General features: G+C 36.7%; 1 long non-coding RNA gene across 1 annotated transcript; it reads left to right on the forward strand.

Annotated features, from left to right (window-relative positions):
* The first annotated feature begins 3,980 nt into the window (after nucleotides 1–3,980).
* LOC146785714 (uncharacterized) lies at nucleotides 3,981–18,403 on the forward strand. The gene is made up of 28 exons (XR_014970782.1): nucleotides 3,981–4,104; nucleotides 5,006–5,129; nucleotides 5,518–5,641; nucleotides 6,030–6,154; nucleotides 6,543–6,661; nucleotides 7,050–7,173; nucleotides 7,562–7,685; nucleotides 8,074–8,197; nucleotides 8,586–8,710; nucleotides 9,100–9,218; nucleotides 9,608–9,726; nucleotides 10,115–10,238; nucleotides 10,627–10,751; nucleotides 11,141–11,260; nucleotides 11,650–11,768; nucleotides 12,157–12,280; nucleotides 12,669–12,787; nucleotides 13,176–13,296; nucleotides 13,685–13,806; nucleotides 14,195–14,315; nucleotides 14,705–14,825; nucleotides 15,214–15,337; nucleotides 15,726–15,846; nucleotides 16,235–16,358; nucleotides 16,747–16,870; nucleotides 17,259–17,379; nucleotides 17,768–17,891; nucleotides 18,280–18,403. It is a non-coding gene; the product is annotated as an uncharacterized LOC146785714 (long non-coding RNA).
* The last annotated feature ends 4,756 nt before the right edge of the window (nucleotides 18,404–23,159 follow it).

The raw sequence follows: 23,159 nt of genomic DNA on the forward strand, positions 1-23,159 counted from the left end.
ACAAGGCAAGTTTAACTCACAATAATTCCTTTATGCATTAAAAAGACGCTCACAGCATCAGCATGTCCTCACTACCTTATAGTGGGAGACTGTGCCTGAACATAATTTCTGTCAAGATGAAAGTAATATGGATCACATTGTGTTGGTCATGATAGTTCATAAAAGCCTGGCTGCCTCCAACGCTACTAAAGCCTGCTTTATATCCTGGAACTAGCAATGTTCTAGAGAAGTATGTGAGGTTAAAAACTAAAATTGAGATTTGATTTTCTAATGAGCTGTTGATTTTCACAATAAAAGGCTCCATAGTATTGATCTGTTTACGCTTTCTAAAAATCAAGATTTTTTTGTATTGCTTATAGAAAATGTGCTAACAGTGGACTTTTCCATCTGCAGATTATACTGAATGACCAGAGGTGGCAGTGTTTCACAACCGAGTTTCTCTGAATTGCCGAGATTGAAGAACAAAAAAACAAAAAGGAAGTCTTCCGGCATACGGCATCATTTTACCAATATACAAGGCAAGTTTAACTCACAATAATTCCTTTATGCATTAAAAAGACGCTCACAGCATCAGCATGTCCTCACTACCTTATAGTGAGAGACTGTGCCTGAACATAATTTCTGTCAAGATGAGAGTAATATGGATCACATTGTGTTGGTCATGATAGTTCATAAAAGCCTGGCTGCCTCCAACGCTACTAAACCCTGCTTTATATCCTGGAACTAGCAATGTTGCAGAGAAGTATGTGAGGTTAAAAACTAAAATTGAGATTTGATTTTCTAAAGAGCTTTTGATTTTCACAATAAAAGACTCCATAGTATTGATCTGTTTACCCTTTCTAAAAATCACGATTTTTTTGTATTGCTTATAGAAAATGTGCTAACAGTGGACTTTTCCATCTACAGATTATACTGAATGACCAGAGGTGGCAGTGTTTCACAACCGAGTTTCTCTGAATTGCCGAGACTGAAGAACAAAAAAAAAAAAGGAAGTCTTCCGGCATACGGCATCATTTTACCAATATACAAGGCAAGTTTAACTCACAATAATTCCTTTATGCATTAAAAAGACGCTCACAGCATCAGCATGTCCTCACTACCTTATAGTGGGAGACTGTGCCTGAACATAATTTCTGTCAAGATGAGAGTAATATGGATCACATTGTGTTGGTCATGATAGTTCATAAAAGCCTGGCTGCCTCCAACGCTACTAAACCCTGCTTTATATCCTGGAACTAGCAATGTTGCAGAGAAGTATGTGAGGTTAAAAACTAAAATTGAGATTTGATTTTCTAAAGAGCTTTTGATTTTCACAATAAAAGACTCCATAGTATTGATCTGTTTACCCTTTCTAAAAATCAAGATTTTTTTGTATTGCTTATAGAAAATGTGCTAACAGTGGACTTTTCCATCTACAGATTATACTGAATGACCAGAGGTGGCAGTGTTTCACAACCGAGTTTCTCTGAATTGCCGAGACTGAAGAACAAAAAAAAAAAAGGAAGTCTTCCGGCATACGGCATCATTTTACCAATATACAAGGCAAGTTTAACTCACAATAATTCCTTTATGCATTAAAAAGACGCTCACAGCATCAGCATGTCCTCACTACCTTACAGTGGGAGACTGTGCCTGAACATAATTTCTGTCAAGATGAAAGTAATATGGATCACATTGTGTTGGTCATGATAGTTCATAAAAGCCTGGCTGCCTCCAACGCTATTAAAGCCTGCTTTATATCCTGGAGCTAGCAATGTTGCAGAGAAGTATGTGAGGTTAAAAACTAAAATTGAGATTTGATTTTCTAATGAGCTTTTGATTTTCACAATAAAAGACTCCATAGTATTGATCTGTTTACCCTTTCTAAAAATCAAGATTTTTTTGTATTGCTTATAGAAAATGTGCTAACAGTGGACTTTTCCATCTACAGATTATACTGAATGACCAGAGGTGGCAGTGTTTCACAACCGAGTTTCTCTGAATTGCCGAGACTGAAGAACAAAAAAAAAAAAGGAAGTCTTCCGGCATACGGCATCATTTTACCAATATACAAGGCAAGTTTAACTCACAATAATTCCTTTATGCATTAAAAAGACGCTCACAGCATCAGCATGTCCTCACTACCTTATAGTGGGAGACTGTGCCTGAACATAATTTCTGTCAAGATGAAAGTAATATGGATCACATTGTGTTGGTCATGATAGTTCATAAAAGCCTGGCTGCCTCCAACGCTACTAAAGCCTGCTTTATATCCTGGAACTAGCAATGTTCTAGAGAAGTATGTGAGGTTAAAAACTAAAATTGAGATTTGATTTTCTAATGAGCTGTTGATTTTCACAATAAAAGGCTCCATAGTATTGATCTGTTTACGCTTTCTAAAAATCAAGATTTTTTTGTATTGCTTATAGAAAATGTGCTAACAGTGGACTTTTCCATCTGCAGATTATACTGAATGACCAGAGGTGGCAGTGTTTCACAACCGAGTTTCTCTGAATTGCCGAGATTGAAGAACAAAAAAACAAAAAGGAAGTCTTCCGGCATACGGCATCATTTTACCAATATACAAGGCAAGTTTAACTCACAATAATTCCTTTATGCATTAAAAAGACGCTCACAGCATCAGCATGTCCTCACTACCTTATAGTGAGAGACTGTGCCTGAACATAATTTCTGTCAAGATGAGAGTAATATGGATCACATTGTGTTGGTCATGATAGTTCATAAAAGCCTGGCTGCCTCCAACGCTACTAAACCCTGCTTTATATCCTGGAACTAGCAATGTTGCAGAGAAGTATGTGAGGTTAAAAACTAAAATTGAGATTTGATTTTCTAAAGAGCTTTTGATTTTCACAATAAAAGACTCCATAGTATTGATCTGTTTACCCTTTCTAAAAATCACGATTTTTTTGTATTGCTTATAGAAAATGTGCTAACAGTGGACTTTTCCATCTGCAGATTATACTGAATGACCAGAGGTGGCAGTGTTTCACAACCGAGTTTCTCTGAATTGCCGAGATTGAAGAACAAAAAAACAAAAAGGAAGTCTTCCGGCATACGGCATCATTTTACCAATATACAAGGCAAGTTTAACTCACAATAATTCCTTTATGCATTAAAAAGACGCTCACAGCATCAGCATGTCCTCACTACCTTATAGTGAGAGACTGTGCCTGAACATAATTTCTGTCAAGATGAGAGTAATATGGATCACATTGTGTTGGTCATGATAGTTCATAAAAGCCTGGCTGCCTCCAACGCTACTAAACCCTGCTTTATATCCTGGAACTAGCAATGTTGCAGAGAAGTATGTGAGGTTAAAAACTAAAATTGAGATTTGATTTTCTAAAGAGCTTTTGATTTTCACAATAAAAGACTCCATAGTATTGATCTGTTTACCCTTTCTAAAAATCAAGATTTTTTTGTATTGCTTATAGAAAATGTGCTAACAGTGGACTTTTCCATCTACAGATTATACTGAATGACCAGAGGTGGCAGTGTTTCACAACCGAGTTTCTCTGAATTGCCGAGACTGAAGAACAAAAAAAAAAAAGGAAGTCTTCCGGCATACGGCATCATTTTACCAATATACAAGGCAAGTTTAACTCACAATAATTCCTTTATGCATTAAAAAGACGCTCACAGCATCAGCATGTCCTCACTACCTTACAGTGGGAGACTGTGCCTGAACATAATTTCTGTCAAGATGAAAGTAATATGGATCACATTGTGTTGGTCATGATAGTTCATAAAAGCCTGGCTGCCTCCAACGCTATTAAAGCCTGCTTTATATCCTGGAGCTAGCAATGTTGCAGAGAAGTATGTGAGGTTAAAAACTAAAATTGAGATTTGATTTTCTAATGAGCTTTTGATTTTCACAATAAAAGACTCCATAGTATTGATCTGTTTACCCTTTCTAAAAATCAAGATTTTTTTGTATTGCTTATAGAAAATGTGCTAACAGTGGACTTTTCCATCTACAGATTATACTGAATGACCAGAGGTGGCAGTGTTTCACAACCGAGTTTCTCTGAATTGCCGAGACTGAAGAACAAAAAAAAAAAAGGAAGTCTTCCGGCATACGGCATCATTTTACCAATATACAAGGCAAGTTTAACTCACAATAATTCCTTTATGCATTAAAAAGACGCTCACAGCATCAGCATGTCCTCACTACCTTATAGTGGGAGACTGTGCCTGAACATAATTTCTGTCAAGATGAAAGTAATATGGATCACATTGTGTTGGTCATGATAGTTCATAAAAGCCTGGCTGCCTCCAACGCTACTAAAGCCTGCTTTATATCCTGGAACTAGCAATGTTCTAGAGAAGTATGTGAGGTTAAAAACTAAAATTGAGATTTGATTTTCTAATGAGCTGTTGATTTTCACAATAAAAGGCTCCATAGTATTGATCTGTTTACGCTTTCTAAAAATCAAGATTTTTTTGTATTGCTTATAGAAAATGTGCTAACAGTGGACTTTTCCATCTGCAGATTATACTGAATGACCAGAGGTGGCAGTGTTTCACAACCGAGTTTCTCTGAATTGCCGAGATTGAAGAACAAAAAAACAAAAAGGAAGTCTTCCGGCATACGGCATCATTTTACCAATATACAAGGCAAGTTTAACTCACAATAATTCCTTTATGCATTAAAAAGACGCTCACAGCATCAGCATGTCCTCACTACCTTATAGTGAGAGACTGTGCCTGAACATAATTTCTGTCAAGATGAGAGTAATATGGATCACATTGTGTTGGTCATGATAGTTCATAAAAGCCTGGCTGCCTCCAACGCTACTAAACCCTGCTTTATATCCTGGAACTAGCAATGTTGCAGAGAAGTATGTGAGGTTAAAAACTAAAATTGAGATTTGATTTTCTAAAGAGCTTTTGATTTTCACAATAAAAGACTCCATAGTATTGATCTGTTTACCCTTTCTAAAAATCAAGATTTTTTTGTATTGCTTATAGAAAATGTGCTAACAGTGGACTTTTCCATCTACAGATTATACTGAATGACCAGAGGTGGCAGTGTTTCACAACCGAGTTTCTCTGAATTGCCGAGACTGAAGAACAAAAAAAAAAAAGGAAGTCTTCCGGCATACGGCATCATTTTACCAATATACAAGGCAAGTTTAACTCACAATAATTCCTTTATGCATTAAAAAGACGCTCACAGCATCAGCATGTCCTCACTACCTTACAGTGGGAGACTGTGCCTGAACATAATTTCTGTCAAGATGAAAGTAATATGGATCACATTGTGTTGGTCATGATAGTTCATAAAAGCCTGGCTGCCTCCAACGCTATTAAAGCCTGCTTTATATCCTGGAGCTAGCAATGTTGCAGAGAAGTATGTGAGGTTAAAAACTAAAATTGAGATTTGATTTTCTAATGAGCTTTTGATTTTCACAATAAAAGACTCCATAGTATTGATCTGTTTACCCTTTCTAAAAATCAAGATTTTTTTGTATTGCTTATAGAAAATGTGCTAACAGTGGACTTTTCCATCTACAGATTATACTGAATGACCAGAGGTGGCAGTGTTTCACAACCGAGTTTCTCTGAATTGCCGAGACTGAAGAACAAAAAAAAAAAAGGAAGTCTTCCGGCATACGGCATCATTTTACCAATATACAAGGCAAGTTTAACTCACAATAATTCCTTTATGCATTAAAAAGACGCTCACAGCATCAGCATGTCCTCACTACCTTATAGTGGGAGACTGTGCCTGAACATAATTTCTGTCAAGATGAAAGTAATATGGATCACATTGTGTTGGTCATGATAGTTCATAAAAGCCTGGCTGCCTCCAACGCTACTAAAGCCTGCTTTATATCCTGGAACTAGCAATGTTCTAGAGAAGTATGTGAGGTTAAAAACTAAAATTGAGATTTGATTTTCTAATGAGCTGTTGATTTTCACAATAAAAGGCTCCATAGTATTGATCTGTTTACGCTTTCTAAAAATCAAGATTTTTTTGTATTGCTTATAGAAAATGTGCTAACAGTGGACTTTTCCATCTGCAGATTATACTGAATGACCAGAGGTGGCAGTGTTTCACAACCGAGTTTCTCTGAATTGCCGAGATTGAAGAACAAAAAAACAAAAAGGAAGTCTTCCGGCATACGGCATCATTTTACCAATATACAAGGCAAGTTTAACTCACAATAATTCCTTTATGCATTAAAAAGACGCTCACAGCATCAGCATGTCCTCACTACCTTATAGTGAGAGACTGTGCCTGAACATAATTTCTGTCAAGATGAGAGTAATATGGATCACATTGTGTTGGTCATGATAGTTCATAAAAGCCTGGCTGCCTCCAACGCTACTAAACCCTGCTTTATATCCTGGAACTAGCAATGTTGCAGAGAAGTATGTGAGGTTAAAAACTAAAATTGAGATTTGATTTTCTAAAGAGCTTTTGATTTTCACAATAAAAGACTCCATAGTATTGATCTGTTTACCCTTTCTAAAAATCACGATTTTTTTGTATTGCTTATAGAAAATGTGCTAACAGTGGACTTTTCCATCTGCAGATTATACTGAATGACCAGAGGTGGCAGTGTTTCACAACCTAGTTTCTCTGAATTGCCGAGACTGAAGAAAAAAAAAAGGAAGTCTTCCGGCATACGGCATCATTTTACCAATATGCAAGGCAAGTTTAACTCACAATAATTCCTTTATGCATTAAAAAGACGCTCACAGCATCAGTATGTCCTCACTACCTTATAGTTGGAGACTGTGCCTGAACATAATTTCTGTCAAGATGAGAGTAATATGGATCACATTGTGTTGGTCATGATAGTTCATAAAAGCCTGGCTGCCTCCAACGCTACTAAAGCCTGCTTTATATCCTGGAGCTAGCAATGTTGCAGAGAAGTATGTGAGGTTAAAAACTAAAATTGAGATTTGATTTTCTAATGAGCTGTTGATTTTCACAATAAAAGACTCCATAGTATTGATCTGTTTACCCTTTCTAAAAATCAAGATTTTTTTGTATTGCTTATAGAAAATGTGCTAACAGTGGACTTTTCCATCTACAGATTATACTGAATGACCAGAGGTGGCAGTGTTTCACAACCGAGTTTCTCTGAATTGCCGAGACTGAAGAACAAAAAAAAAAAAGGAAGTCTTCCGGCATACGGCATCATTTTACCAATATACAAGGCAAGTTTAACTCACAATAATTCCTTTATGCATTAAAAAGACGCTCACAGCATCAGCATGTCCTCACTACCTTATAGTGGGAGACTGTGCCTGAACATAATTTCTGTCAAGATGAGAGTAATATGGATCACATTGTGTTGGTCATGATAGTTCATAAAAGCCTGGCTGCCTCCAACGCTACTAAACCCTGCTTTATATCCTGGAACTAGCAATGTTGCAGAGAAGTATGTGAGGTTAAAAACTAAAATTGAGATTTGATTTTCTAAAGAGCTTTTGATTTTCACAATAAAAGACTCCATAGTATTGATCTGTTTACCCTTTCTAAAAATCAAGATTTTTTTGTATTGCTTATAGAAAATGTGCTAACAGTGGACTTTTCCATCTACAGATTATACTGAATGACCAGAGGTGGCAGTGTTTCACAACCGAGTTTCTCTGAATTGCCGAGACTGAAGAACAAAAAAAAAAAAGGAAGTCTTCCGGCATACGGCATCATTTTACCAATATACAAGGCAAGTTTAACTCACAATAATTCCTTTATGCATTAAAAAGACGCTCACAGCATCAGCATGTCCTCACTACCTTACAGTGGGAGACTGTGCCTGAACATAATTTCTGTCAAGATGAAAGTAATATGGATCACATTGTGTTGGTCATGATAGTTCATAAAAGCCTGGCTGCCTCCAACGCTACTAAAGCCTGCTTTATATCCTGGAGCTAGCAATGTTGCAGAGAAGTATGTGAGGTTAAAAACTAAAATTGAGATTTGATTTTCTAATGAGCTGTTGATTTTCGCACTAAAAGACCGCATAGTATTGATCTGTTTACCCTTTCTAAAAATCAAGATTTTTTTGTATTGCTTATAGAAAATGTGCTAACAGTGGACTTTTCCATCTACAGATTATACTGAATGACCAGAGGTGGCAGTGTTTCACAACCGAGTTTCTCTGAATTGCCGAGACTGAAGAACAAAAAAAAAAAAGGAAGTCTTCCGGCATACGGCATCATTTTACCAATATACAAGGCAAGTTTAACTCACAATAATTCCTTTATGCATTAAAAAGACGCTCACAGCATCAGCATGTCCTCACTACCTTATAGTGGGAGACTGTGCCTGAACATAATTTCTGTCAAGATGAAAGTAATATGGATCACATTGTGTTGGTCATGATAGTTCATAAAAGCCTGGCTGCCTCCAACGCTACTAAAGCCTGCTTTATATCCTGGAACTAGCAATGTTCTAGAGAAGTATGTGAGGTTAAAAACTAAAATTGAGATTTGATTTTCTAATGAGCTGTTGATTTTCACAATAAAAGGCTCCATAGTATTGATCTGTTTACGCTTTCTAAAAATCAAGATTTTTTTGTATTGCTTATAGAAAATGTGCTAACAGTGGACTTTTCCATCTGCAGATTATACTGAATGACCAGAGGTGGCAGTGTTTCACAACCGAGTTTCTCTGAATTGCCGAGATTGAAGAACAAAAAAACAAAAAGGAAGTCTTCCGGCATACGGCATCATTTTACCAATATGCAAGGCAAGTAAAACTCACAATAATTCCTTTATGCATTAAAAAGACGCTCACAGCATCAGCATGTCCTCACTACCTTATAGTGGGAGACTGTGCCTGAACATAATTTCTGTCAAGATGAAAGTAATATGGATCACATTGTGTTGGTCATGATAGTTCATAAAAGCCTGGCTGCCTCCAACGCTACTAAAGCCTGCTTTATATCCTGGAGCTAGCAATGTTGCAGAGAAGTATGTGAGGTTAAAAACTAAAATTGAGATTTGATTTTCTAATGAGCTGTTGATTTTCACAATAAAAGACTCCATAGTATTGATCTGTTTACCCTTTCTAAAAATCAAGATTTTTTTTGTATTGCTTATAGAAAATGTGCTAACAGTGGACTTTTCCATCTACAGATTATACTGAATGACCAGAGGTGGCAGTGTTTCACAACCGAGTTTCTCTGAATTGCCGAGACTGAAGAAAAAAAAAAGGAAGTCTTCCGGCATACGGGATCATTTTACCAATTTATAAGGCAAGTAAAACTCACAATAATCCCTTTATGCATTAAAAAGACGCTCACAGCATCAGCATGTCCTCACTACCTTACAGTGGGAGACTGTGCCTGAACATAATTTCTATCAAGATGAAAGTAATATGGATCACATTGTGTTGGTCATGATAGTTCATAAAAGCCTGGCTGCCTCCAACGCTACTAAAGCCTGCTTTATATCCTGGAGCTAGCAATGTTGCAGAGAAGTATGTGAGGTTAAAAACTAAAATTGAGATTTGATTTTCTAATGAGCTGTTGATTTTCACAATAAAAGACTCCATAGTATTGATCTGTTTACCCTTTCTAAAAATCAAGATTTTTTTTGTATTGCTTATAGAAAATGTGCTAACAGTGGACTTTTCCATCTACAGATTATACTGAATGACCAGAGGTGGCAGTGTTTCACAACCGAGTTTCTCTGAATTGCCGAGACTGAAGAAAAAAAAAAGCAAGTCTTCCGGCATACGGGATCATTTTACCAATTTATAAGGCAAGTAAAACTCACAATAATTCCTTTATGCATTAAAAAGACGCTCACAGCATCAGCATGTCCTCACTACCTTACAGTGGGAGACTGTGCCTGAACATAATTTCTATCAAGATGAAAGTAATATGGATCACATTGTGTTGGTCATTATAGTTCATAAAAGCCTGGCTGCCTCCAACGCTACTAAAGCCTGCTTTATATCCTGGAGCTAGCAATGTTGCAGAGAAGTATGTGAGGTTTAAAACTAAAATTGACATTTGATTTTCTAATGAGCTGTTGATTTTCACAATAAAAGACTCCATAGTATTGATCTGTTTACCCTTTCTAAAAATCAAGATTTTTTTGTATTGCTTATAGAAAATGTGCTAACAGTGGACTTTTCCATCTACAGATTATACTGAATGACCAGAGGTGGCAGTGTTTCACAACCGAGTTTCTCTGAATTGCCGAGACTGAAGAACAAAAAAAAAAAAGGAAGTCTTCCGGCATACGGCATCATTTTACCAATATACAAGGCAAGTTTAACTCACAATAATTCCTTTATGCATTAAAAAGACGCTCACAGCATCAGCATGTCCTCACTACCTTATAGTGGGAGACTGTGCCTGAACATAATTTTTGTCAAGATGAGAGTAATATGGATCACATTGTGTTGGTCATGATAGTTCATAAAAGCCTGGCTGCCTCCAACGCTACTAAAGCCTGCTTTATATCCTGGAACTAGCAATGTTGCAGAGAAGTATGTGAGGTTAAAAACTAAAATTGAGATTTGATTTTCTAATGAGCTTTTGATTTTCACAATAAAAGACTCCATAGTATTGATCTGTTTACCCTTTCTAAAAATCAAGATTTTTTTGTATTGCTTATAGAAAATGTGCTAACAGTGGACTTTTCCATCTGCAGATTATACTGAATGACCAGAGGTGGCAGTGTTTCACAACCGAGTTTCTCTGAATTGCCGAGATTGAAGAACAAAAAAACAAAAAGGAAGTCTTCCGGCATACGGCATCATTTTACCAATATGCAAGGCAAGTAAAACTCACAATAATTCCTTTATGCATTAAAAAGACGCTCACAGCATCAGCATGTCCTCACTACCTTATAGTGGGAGACTGTGCCTGAACATAATTTCTGTCAAGATGAAAGTAATATGGATCACATTGTGTTGGTCATGATAGTTCATAAAAGCCTGGCTGCCTCCAACGCTACTAAAGCCTGCTTTATATCCTGGAGCTAGCAATGTTGCAGAGAAGTATGTGAGGTTAAAAACTAAAATTGAGATTTGATTTTCTAATGAGCTGTTGATTTTCACAATAAAAGACTCCATAGTATTGATCTGTTTACCCTTTCTAAAAATCAAGATTTTTTTTGTATTGCTTATAGAAAATGTGCTAACAGTGGACTTTTCCATCTACAGATTATACTGAATGACCAGAGGTGGCAGTGTTTCACAACCGAGTTTCTCTGAATTGCCGAGACTGAAGAAAAAAAAAAAGGAAGTCTTCCGGCATACGGGATCATTTTACCAATTTATAAGGCAAGTAAAACTCACAATAATCCCTTTATGCATTAAAAAGACGCTCACAGCATCAGCATGTCCTCACTACCTTACAGTGGGAGACTGTGCCTGAACATAATTTCTATCAAGATGAAAGTAATATGGATCACATTGTGTTGGTCATGATAGTTCATAAAAGCCTGGCTGCCTCCAACGCTACTAAAGCCTGCTTTATATCCTGGAGCTAGCAATGTTGCAGAGAAGTATGTGAGGTTAAAAACTAAAATTGAGATTTGATTTTCTAATGAGCTGTTGATTTTCACAATAAAAGACTCCATAGTATTGATCTGTTTACCCTTTCTAAAAATCAAGATTTTTTTTGTATTGCTTATAGAAAATGTGCTAACAGTGGACTTTTCCATCTACAGATTATACTGAATGACCAGAGGTGGCAGTGTTTCACAACCGAGTTTCTCTGAATTGCCGAGACTGAAGAAAAAAAAAAGGAAGTCTTCCGGCATACGGGATCATTTTACCAATTTATAAGGCAAGTAAAACTCACAATAATTCCTTTATGCATTAAAAAGACGCTCACAGCATCAGCATGTCCTCACTACCTTACAGTGGGAGACTGTGCCTGAACATAATTTCTATCAAGATGAAAGTAATATGGATCACATTGTGTTGGTCATTATAGTTCATAAAAGCCTGGCTGCCTCCAACGCTACTAAAGCCTGCTTTATATCCTGGAGCTAGCAATGTTGCAGAGAAGTATGTGAGGTTTAAAACTAAAATTGACATTTGATTTTCTAATGAGCTGTTGATTTTCACAATAAAAGACTCCATAGTATTGATCTGTTTACCCTTTCTAAAAATCAAGATTTTTTTGTATTGCTTATAGAAAATGTGCTAACAGTGGACTTTTCCATCTACAGATTATACTGAATGACCAGAGGTGGCAGTGTTTCACAACCGAGTTTCTCTGAATTGCCGAGACTGAAGAACAAAAAAAAAAAAGGAAGTCTTCCGGCATACGGCATCATTTTACCAATATACAAGGCAAGTTTAACTCACAATAATTCCTTTATGCATTAAAAAGACGCTCACAGCATCAGCATGTCCTCACTACCTTATAGTGGGAGACTGTGCCTGAACATAATTTTTGTCAAGATGAGAGTAATATGGATCACATTGTGTTGGTCATGATAGTTCATAAAAGCCTGGCTGCCTCCAACGCTACTAAAGCCTGCTTTATATCCTGGAACTAGCAATGTTGCAGAGAAGTATGTGAGGTTAAAAACTAAAATTGAGATTTGATTTTCTAATGAGCTTTTGATTTTCACAATAAAAGACTCCATAGTATTGATCTGTTTACCCTTTCTAAAAATCAAGATTTTTTTGTATTGCTTATAGAAAATGTGCTAACAGTGGACTTTTCCATCTGCAGATTATACTGAATGACCAGAGGTGGCAGTGTTTCACAACCGAGTTTCTCTGAATTGCCGAGACTGAAGAAAAAAAAAAGGAAGTCTTCCGGCATACGGCATCATTTTACCAATATGCAAGGCAAGTTTAACTCACAATAATTCCTTTATGCATTAAAAAGACGCTCACAGCATCAGCATGTCCTCACTACCTTATAGTGGGAGACTGTGCCTGAACATAATTTCTGTCAAGATGAGAGTAATATGGATCACATTGTGTTGGTCATGATAGTTCATAAAAGCCTGGCTGCCTCCAACGCTACTAAAGCCTGCTTTATATCCTGGAACTAGCAATGTTGCAGAGAAGTATGTGAGGTTAAAAACTAAAATTGAGATTTGATTTTCTAATGAGCTTTTGATTTTCACAATAAAAGACTCCATAGTATTGATCTGTTTACCCTTTCTAAAAATCAAGATTTTTTTGTATTGCTTATAGAAAATGTGCTAACAGTGGACTTTTCCATCTACAGATTATACTGAATGACCAGAGGTGGCAGTGTTTCACAACCGAGTTTCTCTGAATTGCCGAGACTGAAGAAACAAAAAAAAGGAAGTCTTCCGGCATACGGCATCATTTTACCAATATGCAAGGCAAGTAAAACTCACAATAATTCCTTTATGCATTAAAAAGACGCTCACAGCATCAGCATGTCCTCACTACCTTATAGTGGGAGACTGTGCCTGAACATAATTTCTGTCAAGATGAAAGTAATATGGATCACATTGTGTTGGTCATGATAGTTCATAAAAGTCTGGCTGCCTCCAACGCTACTAAAGCCTGCTTTATATCCTGGAACTAGCAATGTTGCAGAGAAGTATGTGAGGTTAAAAACTAAAATTGAGATTTGATTTTCTAAAGAGATTTTGATTTTCACAATAAAAGACTCCATAGTATTGATCTGTTTACCCTTTCTAAAAATCACGATTTTTTTGTATTGCTTATAGAAAATGTGCTAACAGTGGACTTTTCCATCTGCAGATTATACTGAATGACCAGAGGTGGCAGTGTTTCACAACCGAGTTTCTCTGAATTGCCGAGACTGAAGAAAAAAAAAAAAAGGAAGTCTTCCGGCATACGGCATCATTTTACCAATATGCAAGGCAAGTAAAACTCACAATAATTCCTTTATGCATTAAAAAGACGCTCACAGCATCAGCATGTCCTCACTACCTTATAGTGGGAGACTGTGCCTGAACATAATTTCTGTCAAGATGAGAGTAATATGGATCACATTGTGTTGGTCATGATAGTTCATAAAAGCCTGGCTGCCTCCAACGCTACTAAAGCCTGCTTTATATCCTGGAGCTAGCAATGTTGCAGAGAAGTATGTGAGGTTAAAAACTAAAATTGAGATTTGATTTTCTAATGAGCTGTTGATTTTCACAATAAAAGACTCCATAGTATTGATCTGTTTACCCTTTCTAAAAATCAAGATTTTTTTGTATTGCTTATAGAAAATGTGCTAACAGTGGACTTTTCCATCTACAGATTATACTGAATGACCAGAGGTGGCAGTGTTTCACAACCGAGTTTCTCTGAATTGCCGAGACTGAAGAAACAAAAAAAAGGAAGTCTTCCGGCATACGGCATCATTTTACCAATATGCAAGGCAAGTAAAACTCACAATAATTCCTTTATGCATTAAAAAGACGCTCACAGCATCAGCATGTCCTCACTACCTTATAGTGGGAGACTGTGCCTGAACATAATTTCTGTCAAGATGAGAGTAATATGGATCACATTGTGTTGGTCATGATAGTTCATAAAAGCCTGGCTGCCTCCAACGCTACTAAACCCTGCTTTATATCCTGGAACTAGCAATGTTGCAGAGAAGTATGTGAGGTTAAAAACTAAAATTGAGATTTGATTTTCTAAAGAGCTTTTGATTTTCACAATAAAAGACTCCATAGTATTGATCTGTTTACCCTTTCTAAAAATCAAGATTTTTTTTGTATTGCTTATAGAAAATGTGCTAACAGTGGACTTTTCCATCTACAGATTATACTGAATGACCAGAGGTGGCAGTGTTTCACAACCGAGTTTCTCTGAATTGCCGAGACTAAAGAAACAAAAAAAAGGAAGTCTTCCGGCATACGGCATCATTTTACCAATATACAAGGCAAGTTTAACTCACAATAATTCCTTTATGCATTAAAAAGACGCTCACAGCATCAGCATGTCCTCACTACCTTATAGTGGGAGACTGTGCCTGAACATAATTTCTGTCAAGATGAGAGTAATATGGATCACATTGTGTTGGTCATGATAGTTCATAAAAGCCTGGCTGCCTCCAACGCTACTAAAGCCTGCTTTATATCCTGGAACTAGCAATGTTGCAGAGAAGTATGTGAGGTTAAAAACTAAAATTGAGATTTGATTTTCTAAAGAGCTTTTGATTTTCACAATAAAAGACTCCATAGTATTGATCTGTTTACCCTTTCTAAAAATCACGATTTTTTTGTATTGCTTATAGAAAATGTGCTAACAGTGGACTTTTCCATCTGCAGATTATACTGAATGACCAGAGGTGGCAGTGTTTCACAACCGAGTTTCTCTGAATTGCCGAGACTGAAGAACAAAAAAAAAAAAGGAAGTCTTCCGGCATACGGCATCATTTTACCAATATACAAGGCAAGTTTAACTCACAATAATTCCTTTATGCATTAAAAAGACGCTCACAGCATCAGCATGTCCTCACTACCTTACAGTGGGAGACTGTGCCTGAACATAATTTCTGTCAAGATGAAAGTAATATGGATCACATTGTGTTGGTCATGATAGTTCATAAAAGCCTGGCTGCCTCCAACGCTACTAAACCCTGCTTTATATCCTGGAACTAGCAATGTTGCAGAGAAGTATGTGAGGTTAAAAACTAAAATTGAGATTTGATTTTCTAAAGAGCTTTTGATTTTCACAATAAAAGACTCCATAGTATTGATCTGTTTACCATTTCTAAAAATCAAGATTTTTTTGTATTGCTTATAGAAAAGGTGCTAACAGTGGACTTTTCCATCTACAGATTATACTGAATGACCAGAGGTGGCAGTGTTTCACAACCGAGTTTCTCTGAATTGCCGAGACTGAAGAAACAAAAAAAAGGAAGTCTTCCGGCATACGGCATCATTTTACCAATATGCAAGGCAAGTAAAACTCACAATAATTCCTTTATGCATTAAAAAGACGCTCACAGCATCAGTATGTCCTCACTACCTTATAGTTGGAGACTGTGCCTGAACATAATTTCTGTCAAGATGAGAGTAATATGGATCACATTGTGTTGGTCATGATAGTTCATAAAAGCCTGGCTGCCTCCAACGCTACTAAAGCCTGCTTTATATCCTGGAACTAGCAATGTTGCAGAGAAGTATGTGAGGTTAAAAACTAAAATTGAGATTTGATTTTCTAATGAGCTTTTGATTTTCACAATAAAAGACTCCATAGTATTGATCTGTTTACCCTTTCTAAAAATCAAGATTTTTTGGTATTGCTTATAGAAAATGTGCTAACAGTGGACTTTTCCATCTACAGATTATACTGAATGACCAGAGGTGGCAGTGTTTCACAACCGAGTTTCTCTGAATTGCCGAGACTGAAGAACAAAAAAAAAAAAGGAAGTCTTCCGGCATACGGCATCATTTTACCAATATACAAGGCAAGTTTAACTCACAATAATTCCTTTATGCATTAAAAAGACGCTCACAGCATCAGCATGTCCTCACTACCTTACAGTGGGAGACTGTGCCTGAACATAATTTCTGTCAAGATGAAAGTAATATGGATCACATTGTGTTGGTCATGATAGTTCATAAAAGCCTGGCTGCCTCCAACGCTACTAAAGCCTGCTTTATATCCTGGAGCTAGCAATGTTGCAGAGAAGTATGTGAGGTTAAAAACTAAAATTGAGATTTGATTTTCTAATGAGCTTTTGATTTTCACAATAAAAGACTCCATAGTATTGATCTGTTTACCCTTTCTAAAAATCAAGATTTTTTTGTATTGCTTATAGAAAATGTGCTAACAGTGGACTTTTCCATCTACAGATTGTACTGAATGACCAGAGGTGGCAGTGTTTCACAACCGAGTTTCTCTGAATTGCCGAGACTGAAGAACAAAAAAAAAAAAGGAAGTCTTCCGGCATACGGCATCATTTTACCAATATACAAGGCAAGTTTAACTCACAATAATTCCTTTATGCATTAAAAAGACGCTCACAGCATCAGCATGTCCTCACTACCTTATAGTGGGAGACTGTGCCTGAACATAATTTCTGTCAAGATGAAAGTAATATGGATCACATTGTGTTGGTCATGATAGTTCATAAAAGCCTGGCTGCCTCCAACGCTACTAAAGCCTGCTTTATATCCTGGAACTAGCAATGTTGCAGAGAAGTATGTGAGGTTAAAAACTAAAATTGAGATTTGATTTTCTAAAGAGCTTTTCATTTTCACAATAAAAGACTCCATAGTATTGATCTGTTTACCCTTTCTAAAAATCAAGATTTTTTTGTATTGCTTATAGAAAATGTGCTAACAGTGGACTTTTCCATCTACAGATTATACTGAATGACCAGAGGTGGCAGTGTTTCACAACCGAGTTTCTCTGAATTGCCGAGACTGAAGAAACAAAAAAAAGGAAGTCTTCCGGCATACGGCATCATTTTACCAATATGCAAGGCAAGTAAAACTCACAATAATTTCTTTATGCATTAAAAAGACGCTCACAGCATCAGCATGTCCTCACTACCTTATAGTGGGAGACTGTGCCTGAACATAATTTCTGTCAAGATGAGAGTAATATGGATCACATTGTGTTGGTCATGATAGTTCATAAAAGCCTGGCTGCCTCCAACGCTACTAAAGCCTGCTTTATATCCTGGAACTAGCAATGTTGCAGAGAAGTATGTGAGGTTAAAAACTAAAATTGAGATTTGATTTTCTAATGAGCTTTTGATTTTCACAATAAAAGACTCCATAGTATTGATCTGTTTACCCTTTCTAAAAATCAAGATTTTTTGGTATTGCTTATAGAAAATGTGCTAACAGTGGACTTTTCCATCTACAGATTATACTGAATGACCAGAGGTGGCAGTGTTTCACAACCGAGTTTCTCTGAATTGCCGAGACTGAAGAACAAAAAAAAAAAAGGAAGTCTTCCGGCATACGGCATCATTTTACCAATATACAAGGCAAGTTTAACTCACAATAATTCCTTTATGCATTAAAAAGACGCTCACAGCATCAGCATGTCCTCACTACCTTACAGTGGGAGACTGTGCCTGAACATAATTTCTGTCAAGATGAAAGTAATATGGATCACATTGTGTTGGTCATGATAGTTCATAAAAGCCTGGCTGCCTCCAACGCTACTAAAGCCTGCTTTATATCCTGGAGCTAGCAATGTTGCAGAGAAGTATGTGAGGTTAAAAACTAAAATTGAGATTTGATTTTCTAATGAGCTTTTGATTTTCACAATAAAAGACTCCATAGTATTGATCTGTTTACCCTTTCTAAAAATCAAGATTTTTTTGTATTGCTTATAGAAAATGTGCTAACAGTGGACTTTTCCATCTACAGATTGTACTGAATGACCAGAGGTGGCAGTGTTTCACAACCGAGTTTCTCTGAATTGCCGAGACTGAAGAACAAAAAAAAAAAAGGAAGTCTTCCGGCATACGGCATCATTTTACCAATATACAAGGCAAGTTTAACTCACAATAATTCCTTTATGCATTAAAAAGACGCTCACAGCATCAGCATGTCCTCACTACCTTATAGTGGGAGACTGTGCCTGAACATAATTTCTGTCAAGATGAAAGTAATATGGATCACATTGTGTTGGTCATGATAGTTCATAAAAGCCTGGCTGCCTCCAACGCTACTAAAGCCTGCTTTATATCCTGGAACTAGCAATGTTGCAGAGAAGTATGTGAGGTTAAAAACTAAAATTGAGATTTGATTTTCTAAAGAGCTTTTCATTTTCACAATAAAAGACTCCATAGTATTGATCTGTTTACCCTTTCTAAAAATCAAGATTTTTTTGTATTGCTTATAGAAAATGTGCTAACAGTGGACTTTTCCATCTACAGATTATACTGAATGACCAGAGGTGGCAGTGTTTCACAACCGAGTTTCTCTGAATTGCCGAGACTGAAGAAACAAAAAAAAGGAAGTCTTCCGGCATACGGCATCATTTTACCAATATGCAAGGCAAGTAAAACTCACAATAATTTCTTTATGCATTAAAAAGACGCTCACAGCATCAGCATGTCCTCACTACCTTATAGTGGGAGACTGTGCCTGAACATAATTTCTGTCAAGATGAGAGTAATATGGATCACATTGTGTTGGTCATGATAGTTCATAAAAGCCTGGCTGCCTCCAACGCTACTAAACCCTGCTTTATATCCTGGAACTAGCAATGTTGCAGAGAAGTATGTGAGGTTAAAAACTAAAATTGAGATTTGATTTTCTAAAGAGCTTTTGATTTTCACAATAAAAGACTCCATAGTAATTGATCTGTTTACCCTTTCTAAAAATCAAGATTTTTTTGTATTGCTTATAGAAAATGTGCTAACAGTGGACTTTTCCATCTGCAGATTATACTGAATGACCAGAGGTGGCAGTGTTTCACAACCGAGTTTCTCTGAATTGCCGAGACTGAAGAAACAAAAAAAAGGAAGTCTTCCGGCATACGGCATCATTTTACCAATATGCAAGGCAAGTAAAACTCACAATAATTCCTTTATGCATTAAAAAGACGCTCACAGCATCAGCATGTCCTCACTACCTTATAGTGGGAGACTGTGCCTGAACATAATTTCTGTCAAGATGAGAGTAATATGGATCACATTGTGTTGGTCATGATAGTTCATAAAAGCCTGGCTGCCTCCAACGCTACTAAAGCCTGCTTTATATCCTGGAACTAGCAATGTTGCAGAGAAGTATGTGAGGTTAAAAACTAAAATTGAGATTTGATTTTCTAATGAGCTTTTGATTTTCACAATAAAAGACTCCATAGTATTGATCTGTTTACCCTTTCTAAAAATCAAGATTTTTTGGTATTGCTTATAGAAAATGTGCTAACAGTGGACTTTTCCATCTACAGATTATACTGAATGACCAGAGGTGGCAGTGTTTCACAACCGAGTTTCTCTGAATTGCCGAGACTGAAGAACAAAAAAAAAAAAGGAAGTCTTCCGGCATACGGCATCATTTTACCAATATACAAGGCAAGTTTAACTCACAATAATTCCTTTATGCATTAAAAAGACGCTCACAGCATCAGCATGTCCTCACTACCTTACAGTGGGAGACTGTGCCTGAACATAATTTCTGTCAAGATGAAAGTAATATGGATCACATTGTGTTGGTCATGATAGTTCATAAAAGCCTGGCTGCCTCCAACGCTACTAAACCCTGCTTTATATCCTGGAACTAGCAATGTTGCAGAGAAGTATGTGAGGTTAAAAACTAAAATTGAGATTTGATTTTCTAAAGAGCTTTTGATTTTCACAATAAAAGACTCCATAGTATTGATCTGTTTACCCTTTCTAAAAATCAAGATTTTTTTGTATTGCTTATAGAAAAGGTGCTAACAGTGGACTTTTCCATCTACAGATTATACTGAATGACCAGAGGTGGCAGTGTTTCACAACCGAGTTTCTCTGAATTGCCGAGACTGAAGAAACAAAAAAAAGGAAGTCTTCCGGCATACGGCATCATTTTACCAATATGCAAGGCAAGTAAAACTCACAATAATTCCTTTATGCATTAAAAAGACGCTCACAGCATCAGTATGTCCTCACTACCTTATAGTTGGAGACTGTGCCTGAACATAATTTCTGTCAAGATGAGAGTAATATGGATCACATTGTGTTGGTCATGATAGTTCATAAAAGCCTGGCTGCCTCCAACGCTACTAAACCCTGCTTTATATCCTGGAACTAGCAATGTTGCAGAGAAGTATGTGAGGTTAAAAACTAAAATTGAGATTTGATTTTCTAAAGAGCTTTTGATTTTCACAATAAAAGACTCCATAGTATTGATCTGTTTACCCTTTCTAAAAATCAAGATTTTTTTGTATTGCTTATAGAAAATGTGCTAACAGTGGACTTTTCCATCTACAGATTATACTGAATGACCAGAGGTGGCAGTGTTTCACAACCGAGTTTCTCTGAATTGCCGAGACTGAAGAACAAAAAAAAAAAAGGAAGTCTTCCGGCATACGGCATCATTTTACCAATATACAAGGCAAGTTTAACTCACAATAATTCCTTTATGCATTAAAAAGACGCTCACAGCATCAGCATGTCCTCACTACCTTACAGTGGGAGACTGTGCCTGAACATAATTTCTGTCAAGATGAAAGTAATATGGATCACATTGTGTTGGTCATGATAGTTCATAAAAGCCTGGCTGCCTCCAACGCTACTAAAGCCTGCTTTATATCCTGGAGCTAGCAATGTTGCAGAGAAGTATGTGAGGTTAAAAACTAAAATTGAGATTTGATTTTCTAATGAGCTGTTGATTTTCACAATAAAAGACTCCATAGTATTGATCTGTTTACCCTTTCTAAAAATCAAGATTTTTTTGTATTGCTTATAGAAAATGTGCTAACAGTGGACTTTTCCATCTACAGATTATACTGAATGACCAGAGGTGGCAGTGTTTCACAACCGAGTTTCTCTGAATTGCCGAGACTGAAGAACAAAAAAAAAAAAGGAAGTCTTCCGGCATACGGCATCATTTTACCAATATACAAGGCAAGTTTAACTCACAATAATTCCTTTATGCATTAAAAAGACGCTCACAGCATCAGCATGTCCTCACTACCTTATAGTGGGAGACTGTGCCTGAACATAATTTCTGTCAAGATGAAAGTAATATGGATCACATTGTGTTGGTCATGATAGTTCATAAAAGCCTGGCTGCCTCCAACGCTACTAAAGCCTGCTTTATATCCTGGAACTAGCAATGTTCTAGAGAAGTATGTGAGGTTAAAAACTAAAATTGAGATTTGATTTTCTAATGAGCTGTTGATTTTCACAATAAAAGGCTCCATAGTATTGATCTGTTTACGCTTTCTAAAAATCAAGATTTTTTTGTATTGCTTATAGAAAATGTGCTAACAGTGGACTTTTCCATCTGCAGATTATACTGAATGACCAGAGGTGGCAGTGTTTCACAACCGAGTTTCTCTGAATTGCCGAGATTGAAGAACAAAAAAACAAAAAGGAAGTCTTCCGGCATACGGCATCATTTTACCAATATGCAAGGCAAGTAAAACTCACAATAATTCCTTTATGCATTAAAAAGACGCTCACAGCATCAGCATGTCCTCACTACCTTATAGTGGGAGACTGTGCCTGAACATAATTTCTGTCAAGATGAAAGTAATATGGATCACATTGTGTTGGTCATGATAGTTCATAAAAGCCTGGCTGCCTCCAACGCTACTAAAGCCTGCTTTATATCCTGGAGCTAGCAATGTTGCAGAGAAGTATGTGAGGTTAAAAACTAAAATTGAGATTTGATTTTCTAATGAGCTGTTGATTTTCACAATAAAAGACTCCATAGTATTGATCTGTTTACCCTTTCTAAAAATCAAGATTTTTTTTGTATTGCTTATAGAAAATGTGCTAACAGTGGACTTTTCCATCTACAGATTATACTGAATGACCAGAGGTGGCAGTGTTTCACAACCGAGTTTCTCTGAATTGCCGAGACTGAAGAAAAAAAAAAGGAAGTCTTCCGGCATACGGGATCATTTTACCAATTTATAAGGCAAGTAAAACTCACAATAATTCCTTTATGCATTAAAAAGACGCTCACAGCATCAGCATGTCCTCACTACCTTACAGTGGGAGACTGTGCCTGAACATAATTTCTATCAAGATGAAAGTAATATGGATCACATTGTGTTGGTCATTATAGTTCATAAAAGCCTGGCTGCCTCCAACGCTACTAAAGCCTGCTTTATATCCTGGAGCTAGCAATGTTGCAGAGAAGTATGTGAGGTTTAAAACTAAAATTGACATTTGATTTTCTAATGAGCTGTTGATTTTCACAATAAAAGACTCCATAGTATTGATCTGTTTACCCTTTCTAAAAATCAAGATTTTTTTGTATTGCTTATAGAAAATGTGCTAACAGTGGACTTTTCCATCTACAGATTATACTGAATGACCAGAGGTGGCAGTGTTTCACAACCGAGTTTCTCTGAATTGCCGAGACTGAAGAACAAAAAAAAAAAAGGAAGTCTTCCGGCATACGGCATCATTTTACCAATATACAAGGCAAGTTTAACTCACAATAATTCCTTTATGCATTAAAAAGACGCTCACAGCATCAGCATGTCCTCACTACCTTATAGTGGGAGACTGTGCCTGAACATAATTTTTGTCAAGATGAGAGTAATATGGATCACATTGTGTTGGTCATGATAGTTCATAAAA

This window comes from Triturus cristatus, chromosome 11 (assembly GCF_964204655.1).
Source record: "Triturus cristatus chromosome 11, aTriCri1.1, whole genome shotgun sequence".
NCBI lineage: Eukaryota > Metazoa > Chordata > Amphibia > Caudata > Salamandridae > Triturus > Triturus cristatus.